General features: G+C 38.8%; 1 long non-coding RNA gene across 7 annotated transcripts; it reads right to left on the reverse strand.

The window, feature by feature from the left end:
• Positions 1–8: 8 nt before the first annotated feature.
• LOC123677709 lies at positions 9–21,667 on the reverse strand. 7 transcript variants are annotated; one of them, XR_006747129.1, is made up of 7 exons: positions 21,512–21,667; positions 21,023–21,073; positions 20,331–20,561; positions 19,664–19,972; positions 8,328–18,936; positions 285–8,091; positions 9–223 (listed from the first exon to the last, which is right to left on the reverse strand). It is a non-coding gene; the product is annotated as an uncharacterized LOC123677709 (long non-coding RNA). The 7 variants fall into 7 exon arrangements; XR_006747130.1 differs by having other exon boundaries at positions 20,946–21,073; XR_006747127.1 differs by having other exon boundaries at positions 285–1,638; positions 1,694–8,091; positions 20,331–21,073.
• Between the last annotated feature and the right edge of the window lie 338 nt (positions 21,668–22,005).

Consider the following 22,005-nt stretch of genomic DNA (forward strand, 5'->3'; position numbering starts at 1 on the left):
GATGGTGGTGGGTAAGACTAAAGTCCTCTTCTTCAGATGATGTAAGCCTCTGGATGAGGGAGTCTGGTTTACTGGAATGCCTATAACAGAAACCGTGATGATGGCCTTATTTTCCAGAGCCGACGAGTTGCAGTCCTCATCTTTCTTCTTGAAAAACCATCCTTCGTTGACAGTGATGGTGGTGGGTAAGAAGAAAATCCTTTTCTTCAGATGATGATAGATTCTGGATAAGTGGATATGGTTTACTGGAATGCCTATAACAGAAGCCGTCATGATGGCCTTACTTTTCCAGAGCTGACGAGTTGCAATCCTCTTCTTTCTTCTTGAAAAACCATCCTTCGTTGACAGTGATGTGGGTGGGTTAGACGAAAATCCTCTTCTTCAGATGATGATGATGATAGCCTCTGGATAAGGGGATCTGGTTTACTGGAATGCCTATAACAGAAGCCGTCATGATGGCCTTTTCTAGAGCCGACGAGTTACAGTCCTCTTCTTTCTTCTTGAACAACCATCCTTCGTTGACAGTGATGGTGGTGGGTTAGACGAAAATCCTTTTCTTCAGATGATATGAGCCTTTGGATAAGTGGATCTGGTTTACTGGAATGCCCATAACAGAAGCCGTCATGATGGCCTTTTCCAGAGGCGACGAGTTGCAGTCCTCTTCTTTCTTCTTGAACAACCATACTTCGTTCACAGTGATGGTGGTGGGTAAGACGAAAGTCCTCTCCTTCAGATGATGTAAGCCTCTGGATAAGTGGATCTGGTTTACTGGAATGCCTATAACAGAAGCCGTCATGATGGCCTTTTCTAGAGCCGACGAGTTCCAGTCCTCTTCTTTCTTCTTGAACGACCATCCTTCGTTGACAGTGATGTGGGTGGGTTAGACGAAAATCCTCTTCTTCAGATGATGACAGCCTCTGGATGAGTGGATCTGGTTAACTGGAATGCCTATAACAGAAGCCGTCATGATGGCCTTACATTTCCAGAGTCGACGAGATGCAGTCCTCTTCTTTCTTCTTGAAAAACCATCCTTCGCTGACAGTGATGGTGGTGGGTAAGAAGAAAATCCTTTTCTTCAGATGATGATAGATTCTGGATAAGTGGATCTGGTTTACTGGAATGCCTAAAACAGAAGCCGTCATGATGGCCTTATTTTCCAGAGCCGACGAGTTGCAGTCCTCTTCTTTCTTCTTGAAAAACCATCCTTCGCTGACAGTGATGGTGGTGGGTAAGAAGAAAATCCTTTTCTTCAGATGATGATGATTCTGGATAAGGGGATCTGGTTTACTGGAATGCCTATAACAGAAGCCGTCATGATGGCCTTTTCTAGAGCCGACGAGTTACAGTCCTCTTCTTTCTTCTTGAACAACCATACTTCGTTGACAGTGATGGTGGTGGGTTAGACGAAAATCCTTTTCTTCAGATGATATGAGCCTTTGGATAAGTGGATCTGGTTTACTGGAATGCCCATAACAGAAGCCGCCATGATGGCCTTTTCCAGAGGCGACGAGTTGCAGTCCTCTTCTTTCTTCTTGAACAACCATACTTCGTTGACAGTGATGGTGGTGGGTAAGACGAAAGTCCTCTCCTTCAGATGATGTAAGCCTCTGGATGAGGGAGTCTGGTTTACTGGAATGCCTATAACAGAAACCGTGATGATGGCCTTATTTTCCAGAGCCGACAAGTAGCAGACCTCTTCTTTCTTCTTGAACAACCATCCTTCGTTGACAGTGATGGTGGTGGGTAAGACGAAAGTCCTCTCCTTCAGATGATGTAAGCCTCTGGATAAGTGGATCTGGTTTACTGGAATGCCTATAACAGAAGCCGTCATGATGGCCTTACTTTTCCAGAGCCGACGAGTTGAAGTCCTCTTCTTTCTTCTTGAACGACCATCCTTCGTTGACAGTGATGTGGGTGGGTTAGACGAAAATCCTCTTCTTCAGATGATGATGATGATAGCCTCTGGATAAGGGGATCTGCTTTACTGGAATGCCTATAACAGAAGCCGTCATGATGGCCTTTTCTAGAGCCGACGAGTTACAGTCCTCATCTTTCTTCTTGAACAACCATCCTTCGTTGACAGTGATGGTGGTGGGTTAGACGAAAATCCTTTTCTTCAGATGATGTAAGCCTTTGGATAAGTGGATCTGGTTTACTGGAATGCCCATAACAGAAGCCGTCATGATGGCCTTTTCCAGAGGCGACGAGTTGCAGTCCTCTTCTTTCTTCTCGAACAACCATACTTCGTTGACAGTGATGTTGGTGGGTAAGACGAAAGTCCGTTTCGTCAGAAGATGTAAGCCTCTGGATCAGTGGATCTGGTTTACTGGAATGCCTATAACAGAAGCCGTCATGATAGCCTTACTTTTCCAGAGTCGACGAGATGCAGTCCTCTTTTTTCTTCTTGAACAACCATCCTTCGTTGACAGTGATGGTGGTGGGTTAGACGAAAATCCTTTTCTTCAGATGATGTTAGCCTTTGGATAAGTGGATCTGGTTTACTGGAATGCCCATAACAGAAGCCGTCATGATGGCCTTTTCTAGAGCCGACGAGTTACAGTCCTCTTCTTTCTTCTTGAACAACCATACTTCGTTGACAGTGATGTTGGTGGGTAAGACGAAAGTCCGTTTCGTCAGAAGATGTAAGCCTCTGGATCAGTGGATCTGGTTTACTGGAATGCCTATAACAGAAGCCGTCATGATGGCCTTACTTTTCCAGAGTCGACGAGATGCAGTCCTCTTTCTTGTTCTTGAACAACCATCCTTCGTTGACAGTGATGGTGGTGGGTTAAACGAAAATCCTCTTCTTCAGATGATGACAGCCTCTGGATGAGTGGATCTGGTTGACTGGGATGACGAGAACAAAAGTTGACAAGATGGTCTCACTTTTCCAGGGCAGACGTGTTGAAATCCTCTTCCTTCTTCTTGAATAACCATCCTTCCATGTAGTGCAGCGTGCAGGTAGTAGTAGGAGTAGTAGTAGTAGTCGCAATTCTCTTCTTTTTGCTTGGTCGACCATCATTCGTTGACAGTGAGGGTGGTGCGTAAGACGAAAGTCCTCTTCTTCAGATGATGATGATAGCCTCCGGATAAGTGGATCTGGTTGACTGGGATGACAAGAACAGAAGTTGACAAGAAGGTCTCACTTTTCCAGGGAGACGTGTTGAAATCCTCTTCCTTCTTCTTGAATAACCATCCTCCCAGCGTGCTGGTAGTAGAAGTAGTATTACTAGTAGTCGCAATTCTCTTCTTTTTGCTTGGTCGACCATCATTCGTTGAAAGTGATGGTGGTGGGTAAGACGAAAGTCCTTTTCTTCAGAAGATGTAAGCCTCTGGATAAGTGGATCTGGTATACTGGAATGCCTATAACAGAAGCCGTCATGATGGCCTTACTTTTCCAGAGCCGACGAGATGCAGTCCCCTTTTCTTCTTGGACAACCATCCTTCGTTGACAGTGATGGAGATGGGTTAGACGAAAATCCTCTTCTTCAGATGATGATGTTGATGATGATGATAGCCTCCGGATAAGTGAATCTGGTTCACTGGGTTGACGACAACAGAAATCGACATGATGGCCTTACTTTTCCAGAGTCCACGTGTTGCAATACTCTTTTTTCTTCTTGAATAACCAACCTTCCATGTATTGCAGCGTGCTGGTAGTAGAGCCGACAGTTCGCAATGCTCTTTTTTTTGCGTGGTCAACCATCTTTCGATGCCTACGATGTGGGTGAATCAGTCGAGAATTTTCTCCTTCAGTTGATGTTACTCTTCGGATGAGTGGATCAGGTTCACTGGGATGAATATAATAGAAGTCGTCATGATGGCCTCACATTTCCAAAGCCGATGTGTTGCAGTCCTCTTTCGCCTTCTTTTGAACAACCATCCTTCCATGTAGTGCAGCGTGCTGGTAGTAGAGCTGACCGGTTGGAATTACTGGTTCACTGGGATGCCTATAACAGAAGTCGTCATGATGGCCTCACATTTCCAGAGCCGACGTGTTGCAGTCCTCTTCTTTCTTCTCGAACAACCATCCTTCTATGTATTGCAGCGTGCTGGAAGTAGAGCCGATTGGTCGCCATCCTCTTCTATTTGCTTGGTCAGCCGTCCTTCGATGATGTGGGTGAATCAGTCGGAAATCTTCTCCGTCAGTTGATGTGACCATCCAAATAGGTGGATCAGGTTCACTAGGATGCCTATAACAGAAGTCATCATATTGGCCTCACATTTGAGCCGACGTGTTGCAGTCCTCTTCTTTTTCCTCGAACAACCATCCTTCCATGTATTGCAGAGTGCTGGTGGTAGAGCCAACTGGTCGAATTGCTTTTCTTTTTGATTGGTTAACCATCCTTCGATGCCTGCGATGTGGGTGAATCAGTCGGAAATCTTCTCCGTCAGTTGATGTAACCATCCAGATAGGTGGATCAGGTTCACTAGGATGCCTATAACAGAAGTCATCATATTGGCCTCACATTTGAGCCGACGTGTTGCAGTCCTCTTCTTTTTCCTCGAACAACCATCCTTCCATGTATTGCAGAGTGCTGGTGGTAGAGCCAACTGGTCGAATTGCTTTTCTTGTTGATTGGTTAACCATCCTTCGATGCCTGCGATGTGGGTGAATCAGTCGGAAATCTTCTCCGTCAGTTGATGTGACCATCCAAATAGGTGGATCAGGTTCACTAGGATGCCTATAACAGAAGTCATCATATTGGCCTCACATTTGAGCCGACGTGTTGCAGTCCTCTTCTTTTTCCTCGAACAACCATCCTTCCATGTATTGCAGAGTGCTGGTGGTAGAGCCAACTGGTCGAATTGCTTTTCTTTTTGATTGGTTAACCATCCTTCGATGCCTGCGATGTGGGTGAATCAGTCGGAAATCTTCTCCGTCAGTTGATGTAACCATCCAGATAGGTGGATCAGGTTCACTGGGATGCCTATAACAGAAGTCGTTATGATGGCTTCACATTTCCAGAGCCGACGTGTTGCAGTCCTCTTCTTTCTTCTCGAACAACCATCCTTCTATGTATTGCAGCGTGCTGGTAGTAGAGCCAATTGGTCGCCATCCTCTTCTATTTGCTTGGTCAGCCGTCCTTCGATGATGTGGGTGAATCAGTCGGAAATCTTCTCCGTCAGTTGATTTGACCATCCAGATAGGTGGATCAGGTTCACTGGGATGCCTATAACAGAAGTCGTCATATTGGCCTCACATTTCCAGAGCCCACGTGTTGCAGTCCTCTTCTTTCTTCTCGAACAACCATCCTTCTATGTATTGCAGCGTGCTGGTAGTAGAGCCGATTGGTCGCCATCCTCTTCTATTTGCTTGGTCAGCCGTCCTTCGATGATGTGGGTGAATCAGTCGGAAATCTTCTCCGTCAGTTGATGTGACCATCCAGATAGGTGGATCAGGTTCACTGGGATGCCTATAACAGAAGTCGTCATATTGGCCTCACATTTCCAGAGCCCACGTGTTGCAGTCCTCTTCTTTCTTCTCGAACAACCATCCTTCTATGTATTGCAGCGTGCTGGTAGTAGAGCCGATTGGTCGCCATCCTCTTCTATTTGCTTGGTCAGCCGTCCTTCGATGATGTGGGTGAATCAGTCGGAAATCTCCGTCAGTTGATGTGACCATCCAGATAGGTGGATCAGGTTCACTGGGATGCCTATAACAGAAGTCGTCATATTGGCCTCACATTTCCAGAGTCCACGTGTTGCAGTGCTCTTCTTTCTTCTTGAACAACCATCCTTCCATGTATTGCAGAGTGCTGGTGGTAGAGCCGACTGGTCGAATTGCTTTTTTTTTTTGATTGGTTAACCATCCTTCGATGCCTACGATGTGGGTGAATCAGTCGGAAATCTCCGTCAGTTGATGTGACCATCCAGATAGGTGGATCAAGTTCACTGGGATGCCTATAACAGAAGTCGTCATGATGGCCTCACATTTCCAGAGCCGACGTGTGGCAGTCCTCTTCTTTCTTCTCGAACAACCATCCTTCCATGTATTGCAGCGTGCTGGTAGTAGAGCCGATTGGTCGCCATCCTCTTCGATTTGCTTGGTCAGCCGTCCTTCGATGTCTGTGATGTGGGTGAATCAGTAGGAAATCTTCTCCGTGAGTTGATGTGACCATCCAGATAGGTGGATCAAGTTCACTGGGATGCCTATAACAGAAGTCGTCATGATGGCTTCACATTTCCATAGCCGACGTGTTGCAGTCCTCTTCTTTCTTCTCGAACAACCATCCTTCCATGTATTGCAGCGTGCTGGTAGTAGAGCCGATTATAATAATAATAATAATAATAATAATTTATTCATCCATAGCGACATATTACAAATACGTATTGGACAAGTCAGTAAAACAACAATAGAAGGAAAAATTTCACATACTAGCCATTATTTGAAACATATCAACTTCCTAACCTGATATGCTTACAACAATCATAATATTCAGATAGGGTATAGAAACATTGAGACAATAAGAAATCATTAACTACCCTTCTGAAACTTTGTACACTTTCAATATCCCTATAGGTCTTTGGAAGGGAATTGAACAACTTAATTCCCATATATCTGGGAGACCTCTCATATCCCACCAGAGTGTGACGTGGTATGATTAGTAGCGAAGAGTGTGTTGTTGAATAAGTATGATTGTAATTCATACGCAGAAATGAACCTTCATTAGTTTTCACATATGTTATAATTTCCAAGATGAATTGAGATACCACTGGCAAAATACCAAATTTTTTGAAAAGCTCTCTACATGATGTTCTCATAGGAACTCCAGCCATGTATTGCAGCGTGTTGGTGGTAGAGCCGATTGGTCGCCATCCTCTTCGATTTGCTTGGTCAGCCGTCCTTCGATGTCTGTGATGTGGGTGAATCAGACGAAAATCTTCTCCGTCAGTTGATGTGACCATCCAGATAGGTGGATCAGGTTCACTGGGATGCCTATAACAGAAGTCGTCATATTGGCCTCACATTTCCAGAGTCCACGTGTTGCAGTGCTCTTCTTTCTTCTTGAACAACCATCCTTCCATGTATTGCAGAGTGCTGGTGGTAGAGCCGACTGGTCGAATTGCTTTTCTTTTTGATTGGTTAACCATCCTTCGATGCCTACGATGTGGGTGAATCAGTCGGAAATCTTCTCAGCCAGTTGATGTGACCATCCAGATAGGTGGATCAGGTTCACTGGGATGCCTATAACAGAAGTCGTCATATTGGCCTCACATTTCCAGAGCCGACGTGTTGCAGTCCTCTTCTTTCTTCTCGAACAACCATCCTTCCATGTATTGCAGCGTGCTGGTAGTAGAGCCGATTGGTCGCCATCCTCTTCCATTTGCTTGGTCAGCCGTCCTTCGATGATGTGGGTGAATCAGTCGGAAATCTCCGTCAGTTGATGTGACCATCCAGATAGGTGGATCAGGTTCACTGGGATGCCTATAACAGAAGTCGTCATATTGGCCTCACATTTCCAGGGCCGACGTGTTGCAGTCCTCTTCTTTCTTCTCGAACAACCATCCTTCCATGTATTGCAGCGTGCTGGTAGTAGAGCCGATTGGTCGCCATCCTCTTCCATTTGCTTGGTCAGCCGTCCTTCGATGATGTGGGTGAATCAGTCGGAAATCTCCGTCAGTTGATGTGACCATCCAGATAGGTGGATCAGGTTCACTGGGATGCCTATAACAGAAGTCGTCATATTGGCCTCACATTTCCAGAGTCCACGTGTTGCAGTGCTCTTCTTTCTTCTTGAACAACCATCCTTCCATGTATTGCAGAGTGCTGGTGGTAGAGCCGACTGGTCGAATTGCTTTTCTTTTTGATTGGTTAACCATCCTTCGATGCCTACGATGTGGGTGAATCAGTCGGAAATCTTCTCAGCCAGTTGATGTGACCATCCAGATAGGTGGATCAGGTTCACTGGGATGCCTATAACAGAAGTCGTCATGATGGCTTCACATTTCCAGAGCCGACGTGTTGCAGTCCTCTTCTTTCTTCTCGAACAACCATCCTTCCATGTATTGCAGCGTGCTGGTAGTAGAGCCGATTGGTCGCCATCCTCTTCGATTTGCTTTGTCAGCCGTCAGGTCCACAAGGGATGCCTATAACAGAAGTCGTCATGATCAATCAATCAATCAATGTTTTTTATTTTACCGAATTTAGTACAATAATTTTCAAGAAATACTGTCAATTAAACCAATGGTTTGTGCCTGACAGTAACAATCTTTACATCTAAACAGATTCAAAATCAAAAATATACATGAACCCATTTTAGTATTTTCATTTCACTAGCTTATAATTATACACACATATTCTCTTATTTATTAGATGGCCTCACATTTCCAGAGCCGACGTGTTGCAGTCCTCTTCTTTCTTTTCGAACAACCATCCTTCCATGTATTGCGGCGTGCTGGTAGTGAAGCCGATTGGTCGCCATCCTCTTCTATTTGCTTGGTCAGCCGTCCTTCGATGTCTGTGATGTGGGTGAATCAGACGAAAATCTTCTCCATCAGTTGATGTGACCATCCAGATAGGTGGATCAGGTTAACTGGGATGCCTATAACAGAAGTCCTCATATTGGCCTCACATTTCCAGAGCCGACGTGATGCAGTCCTCTTCTTTTTCCTCGAACAACCATCCTTCCATTTATTGCAGAGTGATGGTGGTAGAGCCGACTGGTCGAATTCCTCTTCTTTTTGATTGGTTGACCATCCTCCGAAGCCTGCGATGTGAGTGAATCAGTCGGAAATCTTCTCCGCCAGTTGATGTGACCATCCTGATAAGTGGATCAGGTTCACTGGGATGCCTATAACAGAAGTCGTCATGATGGCCTCACATTTCCAGAGCCGACGTGTGGCAGTCCTCTTCTTTCTTCTCGAACAACCATCCTTCCATGTATTGCGGCGTGCTGGTAGTAGAGCCGATTGGTCGCCATCCTCTTCTATTTGCTTGGTCAGCCGTCCTCCGATGTCTGCGATGTGGGTGAATCAGTCGGAAATCTTCTCCGCCAGTTGATGTGACCATCCTGATAAGTGGATCAGGTTCACTGGGATGCCTATAACAGAAGTCGTCATGATGGCTTCACATTTCCAGAGCCGACGTGTGGCAGTCCTCTTCTTTCTTCTCGAACAACCATCCTTCCATGTATTGCGGCGTGCTGGTAGTAAAGCCGATTGGTCGCCATCCTCTTCTATTTGCTTGGTCAGCCGTCCTTCGATGTCTGTGATGTGGGTGAATCAGTCGGAAATCTTCTCAGCCAGTTGATGTGACCATCCAGATAGGTGGATCAGGTTCACTGGGATGCCTATAACAGAAGTCGTCATTTTGTCCTCACATTTCCAGAGCCGACTTGTTGCAGTCCTCTTCTTTCTTCTCGAACAACCATCCTTCCATGTATTGCGGCGTGCTGGTAGTAAAGCCGATTGGTCGCCATCCTCTTCTATTTGCTTGGTCAGCCGTCCTTCGATGTCTGTGATGTGGGTGAATCAGTCGGAAATCTTCTCCGTCAGTTGATGTGACCATCCTGATAGGTGGATCAGGTTCACTGGGATGCCTATAACAGAATTCGTCATGATGACCTCACATTTCCAGAGCCGACGTGTTGTAGTCCGCCTCTTTCTGCTCGAACAACTAGCCCTCCATGTATTGCAGCGTGTTGGTGGTAGAGCCGATTGGTCGCCATCCCCTTCTATTTGCTTGGTCAACTATCCTCCGATGTCTGTGATGTGGGCGAATTAGACGAGAATCTTCTCTTTCAGTTGATGTTACCCTCCGGATTAGAGGATCAGGTTCACTGGGATGCCTATAACACAAGTCGTCATTTTGTCCTCACATTTCGAGAGCCGACTTATTGCAGTCCTCTTCTTTCTTCTTGAACAACCATCCTTCCAAGTATTGCAGCGTGCTCGTAGTAGAGCCGGTAGTTCGTCGCAATCCCTCAATAGTAAATTGGTGGACACTATGCGAGTGGAATACTCGACGCTTCTCTTCTTATACATATTTCATGAATGTTAAGATGGGCAAAACCTTTAGCAATCAGGTTTCTTTGCTACCTGAAACAAAAGGCTATTGGTGATCTCACATCTGTCTTGTGGAAGTCCCAGCGTTTTTTCTTCTTGGACATTTGGGTTGAGGAGACTGCGAGTAAAACACTCGACGCTTCTCTTCTTCAATATCTTTTGGAAATACTTGGATGGTCCAAATTTTCCTTTTATCTGTCACACTAAAAACTAATAAAAAAACGTGTTGCTTGTAACACATTTATTCTCCACTCGAGCTTCTTCAAATTCAAGTTTTATATTTGCTTTGCTTTTCGCAATAGTTTCTAAAGAATATTTATTTATTTATATTAATCATCCTTTGGCTTGTTCACCAACCAGGTTGAAACACACACAAGAATTTGTCTGCAACAGAAATTTTTGTTGTGTGTGTCGGGCCCAAACATTTTCCACAGTATTATTGGTCATCATGTTAGCCGAAACGTTCAAAAAAATTTTAATTAAATATATATACAAACTATACTCCAGATTATAAAACTATTAAAATAAGTTAATCTCACTTGTTTTTGGGGTAGAAGACAGAATGCTTCGAAAATAGAATTCATAGCAGGGACTGTAACCAAGTATTAGCAGAAAACAAGAAAGCAGAATATTTTCTTCAGTGACTGGAATCAAACATTAAGAAGAAAACTATAGATACCTTACTTTCGAAATTCTGTGGGAGGTTCAATATTCAGTTTAACTGCGAATTCTAGTATTTCTTTCATGAAAGTGTGAATCGAGTATTTCCTCTATGAAATATTAACAATGAAAGCAGAATATCTTTCTCCCGTGACTGAAATCAAACATTAGATAGAAAATTAAAGATCCCTTACTATCCGAAACACTGTCAGGCATTTGGTATTTCATTCACAGTAGTGAATTGAGTATTTCTTCTATGGAAAATTAACAATGAAAGCAGAATATCCTTCTCCAGTGACTGAAATCAAACATTAGGAAGAATACTGTAGGATACCTTCGTTTCTGTGTTCGGTTAGGGTTTCAATAATTCATCCTAATGTGAATTGAGTATTTCATCTTCGAAAAATTAACGGTGAAAGAAGTATATCTTTATCCAATAAATGAAAACATGCATCAGGAGAAAACCAAAGATATTTTTCTTTTCAAGGTAGAATACTCCTTCCTACTGCGAATTGCGTATTGGTGTTTTTATGAAAGTATAACATCTTCGACTGTGACTGAAAACACACATTAGAAGGAAAACTAAAGATACCTTACTTCCGAAAAATCTGTGAGGCGTTCAATATTTCTTCCTACTGTGATTTGAGTATTTCCTCTATGTAAGGTTAACAACGAAAGCGGAAAATCCTTCTCCAGTAACTGAAAACAAGCATTAGGAGAAAAACTAAAGATACCTTTTTTTCAAAAATCTGTTGGAGGTCCAATATTATATCCTATTGTGAATTGAATATTTCCTCTGTGAAACGTTAACAATAAAAGCAGAAAATCTTTCCCCAGGTACTAAAACTAATCATTAGCATTCTTTTGAAGGCTCAATATTCCTTCCTACTACTAACCCAAGTATTTTGCTGTTATGGATGTAGAATAGCTTTTTCCGCTACTGAAAACAAGCATTAGGAGAAAAACTAAAGATACCTTTTTTTTCAAAATTCTGTTGGAGGTTCAATAATCCGTCCTAGTGCGAATCCAAGTGTTTTGCTTTTATGAAAGCATAATATAGCTTTTCGTAACTGAAAACAAACATTAGAAGGAAAACTAAAGATTCCTTACTTTTCTAAAGTATGTAAGGCGCTCAATATTTCATCCTACTATGAAATGAGAATAAGCCATGACAGCACAATATTTTCGCTCGTGACTGAAATCAAGCATTAGGAGTAATACTTAAGGATACCTTTTTGTCCGTGTTCCGTTAGGGGTTAAATATTTCATCCTACTGTGAATTGTGTATGACAATGATAAATTGACAATGAGGGCAGAATATCTTTCTTCCGTGACTGAAATCAAACATTAGGGGAAATACTAAAGAATACCTTTCTTTTCAAAGTTCATCCTATTGTGTGTGAATTAAGCATTTCCTCTATGATAGTTAACAATGAAAGCAGATTACCTTTCTCCAGTAACTAAATCAAGCATAAGCATTATGTTGGAGATTCAATATTCCTTCCTACTGCGAACCCAAATTTATTGCTTTTATAAATGAAGAATAGCTTTGCCTGCGACTGAAAACAAGCATTAGGAAAAAACTAAAGATACCTTTCTTTTCAAAGGGCTGTTGGAGATTCAATATTCCTTCCTACTGTGAATCCAAGTTTTTTTTTTGATGGAAGTAAAATCTCTGTGTCCGTGATTGGAAACGAATATTAGGAGAAAAAACACAAGATCCTTTTTTATTTTTAAATTACTGGTGGGCGTTCAATATTCCGTCCTACTGCGAATCCATATGTTTTGCTTTCATGAAAATATAATATATTTGTCCGTGACTGAAAACAAACATTAAAAAAAAAAACTAAAGATTCCTTACTTTCGTATAGTCTGTGAGGCGCTCAAAATTTTATCCTACTGTGAATCGAATATTTCCTCTATGGAATGAAAGCAGAATATCTTTATCCCGTGACTAAAATCAAACATTAGGAAGAATACTTAAGGCTACCTTTGTTTCCATGTTCCGTTTGAGGTTCAATATTTCGTCCTAGTGTGAATAGAGTATTTCCTCTATGAAAAATTAACAATGAAAGCAGAATATCTTTCTCTCGTGACTGAAATCAAACATTAGGAAGAATACTTAAGGCTACCTTTGTTTCCATGTTCCGTTTGAGGTTCAATATTTCGTCCTAGTGTGAATAGAGTATTTCCTCTATGAAAAATTAACAATGAAAGCAGAATATCTTTCTCTCGTGACTGAAATCAAACATTAGGAAGAATACTTAAGGCTACCTTTGTTTCCATGTTCCGTTTGAGGTTCAATATTTCGTCCTAGTGTGAATAGAGTATTTCCTCTATGAAAAATTAACAATGAAAGCAGAATATCTTTCTCTCGTGACTGAAATCAAACATTAGGAAGAATACTTAAGGCTACCTTTGTTTCAGTGTTCCGTTAGGGATTCAATATTTCATCCTAGTGTGAATCGAGTATTTCCTCTATGAAAAATTAGCAATGAAAGCAGAATATCTTCCTCTCGTGACTGAAATCAAATATTAGGAAGAATACTTAAAGCTACCTTTGTTTCCGTGTTCCGTTTGAGGTTCAATATTTCATCCTAGTATGAATCGAGTATTTCCTCTATGAAAAATTAACAATGAAAGCAGAATATCTTTCTCTCGTGACTGAAATCAAACATTAGGAAGAATACTTAGGGCTACCTTTGTTTCCGTGTTCCGTTTGAGGTTCAATATTTCATCCTAGTGTGAATTGAGTATTTCTTCTATGAAAAATTAACAATGAAAGCAGAATATCTTTCTCTCGTGACTGAAATCAAACATTAGGAAGAATACTTAAAGCTACCTTTGTTTCCGTGTTCCGTTTGAGGTTCAATATTTCATCCTAGTATGAATCGAGTATTTCCTCTATGAAAAATTAACAATGAAAGCAGAATATCTTTCTCTCGTGACTGAAATCAAACATTAGGAAGAATACTTAGGGCTACCTTTGTTTCCGTGTTCCGTTTGAGGTTCAATATTTTATCCTGGTGTGAATTGAGTATTTTCTCTATGAAAAATCAACAATGAAAGCAGAATATTTTTCCCTCGTGACTGAAATCAAACATTAGGAAGAAAATTTAAGGCTACCTTTGTTTCCGTGTTTCGTTAGGGATTCAATATTTCATCCTAGTGTAAATCGAGTATTTCTTCTATGAAATATTAACAATGAAAGCAGATTATCTTTCTCCCGTGACTGAAATCAAACATTAGGAAGAATACTTAAGGCTACCTTTGTTTCCGTTAGGGATTCAATATTTCATCCTAGTGTGAATCGAGTATTTCCTCTATGAAAAATTAACAATGAATGCAGAATATCTTCCTCTCGTGACTGAAATCAAACATTAGGAAGAATACTTAAGGCTACCTTTGTTTCAGTGTTCCGTTTGAGGTTCAATATTTCATCCTAGTATGAATCGAGTATTTCCTCTATGAAAAATTAACAATGAAAGCAGAATATCTTTCTCTCGTGACTGAAATCAAACATTAGGAAGAATACTTAGGGCTACCTTTGTTTCCGTGTTCCGTTTGAGGTTCAATATTTCATCCTAGTGTGAATTGAGTATTTCCTCTATGAAAAATCAACAATGAAAGCAGAATATTTTTCCCTCGTGACTGAAATCAAACATTAAAAGAAAAACTAAAAGATACCTTTCTTTTCGAAGTTGATGTTCAATATTTCGTCTTAATCCGTATCCTATTATTTTTTTGATGAAAGCAGAACATCTTTGACTTGTGACTGAAAATAAGCATTAAGAGGAAAACTAAAGATGCCTTACTCGACTAAAATAGATGTTCAATATTCCAACTATGAAAGCAGAATTTTCTCCCTGGACTGAAAACAAGCAGTCCCCTACTCTCCAAAGTTTTTTTTTCAACTTCAACGTACCACTATGACCCTTGAGGTCGTATTGATTTTGGTTTCAAATTTAGAATCATCAAGTAATGCGTGGATATTATAAACTCCTTAATTGTTAATACTGCAGTAATGATATCTATTACGAAATACACTAAAAAATATGTGATAAAGGGGATACAGGGGGAGCATATAACTTTTTTCAGTTCGAATGTTCAAGAATCAAATCAAATTATCTATGGAGACTTCACCTTATTCAATCTCGATACTTTCTACATAAGATTAATGTACATGCACATACCATCCATTTTTTTCTTCTCTATGAGGGGATATCTGGGTTTCCGATTTAGATGACTCAATAAACACCTCTTGATAATAATCGATAAAACACAGGCAGAGAAATTCCAATAACCAATTCTAGAATAATCTGATTATGCAGAATAAAATCAAGGTACTTACAGTTATTCTTCCTGCAATAATCTTGAGTGACTCAATTTTTTTTTAAATTATTATTGCATGCGCGATAATATTGTTTTGATAGGGAATTATAATGATTCACCTCAATCAAGAGCTTTCGATCCAATTCCAAGGGTTTTTGTTCTGATCTTCGATATATTAGAAACAAGTTTATAATATGGAGCAAACCACAACTAAAAATCAAGAAAGATATTTCGAAAAAATTCAGGCACCATCGCCTGTTCTTTTAGAGTTAAGATGTAAAAAAATAATTAGAGTAGAATTTCAAAAAAATATCAAATTTGAGATAACAATCGAGCAAAAAAGAAAACTACAACACAAATAATAGGCCTCACAAGTTATTTGTTCCTTTTCAGTTTTCTTCAAATTATTTAGACCAAAGTGCTTGGTAGTTCATCCACTTTTTCAGATATTAGTGATGTGGGAAAAAAACTCAAAGGTAGGTTAATCTGAAACAATTATTAGAAGGAAAACTGAAACGTTACCTTGTTCTTCCCATCGTATCGAACAGCTGTTGTCCACTTTTCGGTGAATAAGGGGTTAAACAACTATTTATATTTGGAAAACAAATCAGAAAAGGCGAATAACTAACATGGATCTACAAATAATCAAAGATCGAGAGGCCAATAATTTCCAAGTAAATTTTTCTACATTGGTACTAGCATAACTCTTGTTTTGCAGCCTAGATTCCAATTTATGCTGTATTTCTAGAAGAAAATTGGGGTTTTCAAGATATGAAACGGGTACTCACGAATAGAAATATCACTACTCCTTTTACATGAAGACTCCACTCCTATTCATTAACAGCTTAAGGCAAGATATCTAGAAATGACATTAATCTATCGAAAAGTTCAGATAATTTTGGTGGTTCCTTAAAAGTTATGCTCAGCGAGACTTCTACATTCATTTCTATGTCATAACTGTTCAAGGGTTCAAAGTTTAAACCGAAGCAATTAATATTTATCTCCTCACAAATACATGTTGCATTTCAGTTTGTTTCAAAATATTTTGAGCAAATATAGCTTCACTTTTTTAGCTGTTTGTGATGTGATTAAAACAGGACAGGTTAACCTGAAACAATTATTAGAAGGAAAATTGAAGGATACCTTGTTGTTACCTGAATTTGGATCAAACAATATCTCGAAACGCTGATAAGGCTCAATTTCTTCGAAGGTCTTTACATCTATTTCAGAATGGTAGGAATTCTCTGTCTATTAAATTTTTCGAATTTCTCAAATTGCCACATGGATAAAAATATTTGTGGTATTTCTAGAAGAATATTGGGTTTTGCGAGATATAACAACGGTACTCACGAACGATAATATCAATACTCCTTTTATATTAACACACTCTCATTAAGAAGAAAGATATCTAATAAAATCAGATTTATCTATCCAAATTTCAGACAATATCTATTTTGTCGGTTTCTTCATTTCAATAGTTAGAGGTATCCTTGGCTGATCTCTACATTCATATTATCCTGTTTTTAGTGTTCAAAGGATTTCCCTACAAAAAAGTTTTAATCCGAAGCGACGAAAGATAGACACGTCCACTTCCAATATGTTTCTTGAACATTGCACAACATTTTTTAAGTAACGGTAACTAGATTTTACCTGTGGTAATATAATAACTTTGATCCTATTATCAGCAATTTCCCTTCCTTTCTGTTTGCTGTAATGATTTCCTCTAAAGCGGTAATTGGATTTTCATTTACAGGCTTCACGATTAATGGCTACATCATCATAGAACAGGCCGAGTGTAAAGTCACTCCAATGAATTCTAAAAGGGTCCAATTACCTAGTTAAGAACAAGGTACTTACAGTAGTCCCAACTCTCAATATTTCGAATGGCCGTGAACACTCCAAACATTTATTTCTTTTAGAAATGAAACAATTTTTGGTTGATGAAAAGACATTTAACCAAGTCTAATGGGGTAACTTTTCATCTCATACATTGGGAACAGTGAATGCTTCAAGCTACAGTTCAAAGCGGAGGTGAATAAAAACATAATCCAGCCTGAAATATACTTTAAACAATCGGAAGTGATTTTCCGCTAATCAATCAATGGTTCATCATATGTTTCTATTATTATCTCGAGTGTCTCAAATTGACTATCGACAAAATTGATAATTCTTTATCAGTTCCTTCTTTACGTATTTATACAATCAATGACAGCACATTCATTCTAAAATTCCGTTATATTAATGGAACAAAATTCCATACTAGGGTTGAGTGTTGTACAACTATAATATACTTTCCACTACTTACACCAACAGACAAGGCAGTATTGCAATTAATTCCTTTCCAAAAACCTTTCCATGATCTCGGGCAACATTGATATGCATGCAATTAATCAAGGTTTAGAAGGTAAACACCGAAAGCGTAAGGAAACAGGTATTCATTCAAAAATTACTTGCAATAGAGCAAATTCATACCAATGTCAGTCACATCCAGTGCTATATCGAGATAATTTCTCATCAGAACTATCAGCATACTACTTGTTCATTCAGCATGTGTATTATTCTTGCTCACTTCCTTCCAACAAATTGTTCCTTATTCAAGCCTGTGCATGCACAATCTAGAAAAAATATTATACCCAAAAGAGAAAACCAAAACTACCTCATTCTCCCACAAAGCTCGCGGTTAGTTCAAACACATAGGGAAAAGGGCCTCAAATGAATCCATTCCATAAGCACATGTATTATTTTCAGTCTCTTTCCAAGAATTGAACAGATCTCAACAAGTAGGTATTCTTTGTACGGCTGTATCTGCAATGGCGATGCACCAAGATCAAGGTACTCACCAAATGGTCATATGTATATTTCACTTGAGATTCTTGTCCTATGTCGTGATTGGAATAAACTATGGTAATTGTTCCATTTTCGAAATTTCCGAATTTCTCTATAGCGTAAATGTGCACACGATTCAGTTGTTTTTGCATTTGTTGATGAGTTTTCGGTAATGAAGCGACTTCTATATGAATTGACCTTGTAAAAGTCATGAATACATCTTTCTGAAAAAGTAGTGTAGCATAGGAAGACACTGAGGTAAGATTATAAACAAATAAATCTGATACTATCACCCAAGTTGTGAACAGCTTGAAGATTCCATGTTTAAAATAATTATAATTGTTTCGATTAATGTTATTCCTTTATCAAGTGTTCATTTGCAGAAACGTTCAATATATTCCAGATATCCTAAAACTCGATGGACTGGAGGAATTGTTACCTGATGCTTGAATAGTAATCAATCATAAAAATGAAGATTTCTGAAATACTAATTTTTTTCGGACACTTGATAACGTAAAGAGCCCTTTATATCTATCTCTCAGCTCCAAAGAAATATTCCTTTAAGAATTCTCTAAACTTGATTGATGGGAATGTTATGTATTTCCAACTTCTTTTCAACTCTGAAACGATTAGACATCTCTCGAATCAATCCAGGGAAGCAGATTTAACGCAGGCTAGCCTTCTAAAATTTGGCGAAGTTAATGTTACAAACGACTATTATATTCCAACAAAAAAATAATGAAATCCCTCGGAATTTTGTCCACCTCAAACCATCAACATCTGACGTTGGGTTCGAGAATGAAAGGGGCATATTATTTACTTCAATAGGAATAAATAGAATTTGTTTGAATAGAACAGCAAAACATCCAATCTAAAAATAAATTGTTGTAAATAATACGATCAGCATAAATTGAAAGTGAATATATTTTAGGTGTTTCAAGAACCCAAAGTTGCTTTGAATAATGAATTATACAGCTTCCTTGATGCAGAAGAATTTTTTCAAATACGAGCTCCTTTAGGGATAGGCGAGAGTAGGTTACTACGAATTTCCCATTTCTTCATTTCTCAGGTTTGGATGGTTTCAAATAATTTTCAGTTAACGTTATATGCCTAAAAAAAATTGAATTCGTTTTGATCTACGAAGACTTCGTAACAAATTGAATCAAACATTTAGGTCAGTCAATTTAAGAATTATATACCATTTATGATAGATTATGATCACTTCTATGGAAGTTTCAGGTCATGAAAACTATAAAAACATGCTTGAACACTTGTGAACTCCACTGACTGATAACTTTTTAAATTGAGTAGGAAATAGTACAAGCAGTAACACAACCCTTTGAATTTTCCCCCACACGCATCATATTTGTTTTCCCATTAAACATTGAAAAATTTTTTCAAAGTTGTGGAAGCGATATTTGCTATTCAAATATTATTGAGATGAAAAAGTAATATTCAACAGTGAAGCACAAAGGTTCAAGCATGCTCATTCATTTTCATCATCTGAAACATCCACGAGATATTATATATATAACAAATGAGCAAATTTGCATCATATAATTTAAGATTGACACAAGGGCAATCAAGTCAAAAAAAGGATCAACTTGAAATTTCAGCAGATTCTTGATTTTTGTTATTAAAATTAGAGAATATCATTACCAGTGGTTACAGCTGGAAATGATATAATTTACTTCCAAACTGAAAACAAAAATAAGAACCTTTCTGAGTTTATTCAAATTGAAACTTTTCTAGTTGTAAATACTGAAATTTGTTAAGATACTAGATTTCAGAGAGGATGTTTTCTACAGTCAATTATTAACATAAACTCCTATCTTACCGAATCTTGAAATTGAGAAAAATGGATTTATTAGCAGCGTGCACAGAAGATGATTTCCTCGTCTTCGTACGATAGGACAATGGTTCAGAACTCCAACCAATTCCTTATCGGAAAGAACACCAGATTAGGGGGCGGAATAGATTCTTCAGCAAATAATAGTAATTGCGAATCCCTACTTGGTAGATGTATTTCTTCAGGGATATTCAGCAGCATTACGTTTATGTTCCTCAGTTGTGGGATTAAGTAAAAAAAATTCAGGTTATCTACGTGGTCCTTGATTTTCAGTCGGCAATTGTATGTTCTGCCAACCTAAGGGGCAATACCTTTCATAAGTATAGAAAATCACAAATCGGAAGGTTATCAAGTGTAAATCATCAAGGTTTGATGTTTGCACCATCATAAGGTTTTTTTTATATAAAAGGTTGCTACAGTCAACCATTAAAATACTACAAGATAAGTATTTTTTTTGAATTCCTCAAGCCTACAACATTTAATTCAATAATATACATAGATTTCACTCATGTGCACCTGAAATAAGAAAACTATGTAGATTGTTGAAAAGAATTGAAGTAGCTGGGAAACTACGATAATATTATTCAATAACGAATATAATTCGTTATGTGGAAAAATTTGATTGTACTCAATTTCACAGAACAGCAAAATGTACCTCTCTCTCTCTCACATTACTGTCCCATGTAGATAGCTACAGGCCTTTGAAACTAAACCAGCCCCAACGAACATCTCCGTGTAGTCAGCCAATGCGTATGTAGTTGCCTATAGCCAAGAAACCTTGTACCTCGATAACCGCATTTTCCATCAGTTCCTCATAACTTGATGAAATTTTGGGTTCATGGGATTACCGATCAACAGGAGGTTGAGCCCACCTCCATTGTAACCTCTTCAACATGTAAAATCAAAATAATATTAAAAACTGGATGAGGGGGAATATATTTGATACTTAATTAATAAAATTCTAGATATATTTTTTATTAAATAATTTAAAAGTTATTTACAATATTTACATTACCAATTAAAATTACAGAAAATCATTATCACAGAATATAATTGAATATAATATAAAATATTTTAAAATATCACATTTGTTTAAACGTTGATTTAAGTGAAGGTAACTAAGAGCCATAAATTTTGAGAAAATAGAATTCAAAACTGGATTTATAAAATATTTTGACCCTTGCTGATAATAAGATCAATACCAAGGCACCGTTACAGACATGCGCAATAAAAATAATAATATAACGCAGAAAGAAAGAATGAAATTTACCTTTATCTTTCGCAATGCGCCCGAAATATGGAAAATCCAATTTCTGAAAATTTATGGCTCACCAAAACTTATCAAACCTGAGCATCAGCAGTCCTTTTCCTCCATGGCACGAATAAGGCGTCCCCATACTGGAAGTAAAAAAATTGGTTGAATATCACAATACTTCCTTTGTCAAAGCAATTATCAGACTATCTGGTTACGGATGTTTTAATTTCTTTGAGTTGACTCATAAATCCGCTTATTTCCATATCAAATTCACTTATAACAGGGTCTTTGGCTAATCTCATTTCAATTTCTTGTTGCTCACGAGCTTTCTTGGCCTCTTCTTCTATCTCCCTATCGAACTCTACACGTTTCAAGTATCTCAAGTGATTGAGCGAATTAGACAAAACTGCTATAGCTAACAAGTTTTTTTTTGAGAACCTGGCAAATCTGTTCTTTTTCTTATCCAATTTATCTATCCAACAACTCAAACTCTTACCACTCTTAACCGAAACATCGGCATAACAGTTGGGCGCCATGATGATCTGAGAATTTTTATTTTTATAAGAATGAAATTAACGCACCTTTCTCAATTTCGTCCAATTTGCTCGAATAATGGCTGCAGTTCTTTCAAACGTTCAAAAATCACTTCACTAAACTGTATGGGTTTAGACACGCCAACAACACGTCCGTCGCTTAAAACTGCAGAATGTAAAATGGCCGCAGTGAGAGATGACGTGCTTTTATATCGAAACTGTCAACCGGAAAGGTATTCCTACGCCATCTCCGAAAAGTAGATCCGAATACAGCATGGAATTTTTCAAATATCTGGGATATTTATAACATGATTTTAGTTTTAAATGGATTATCAATATTAAATGCAGGCACAGATAATAAATTGACTTGAAATTAGTGGTGAAATATTGAAATATGTTTCAAGTTTTCTAGCGGAAATTCTACCTTCGGTCTTCCATTACGTAGTGTGAGTCATTTGGTCTATAAGTTTTCAATGCATGAATAATTTCGAATTTATTGGCCTCTAAGAACTACTCAAATTTAATACTAAGAAAAATATTGG

This window comes from Harmonia axyridis, chromosome 1 (assembly GCF_914767665.1).
Source record: "Harmonia axyridis chromosome 1, icHarAxyr1.1, whole genome shotgun sequence".
Lineage (NCBI taxonomy): Eukaryota > Metazoa > Arthropoda > Insecta > Coleoptera > Coccinellidae > Harmonia > Harmonia axyridis.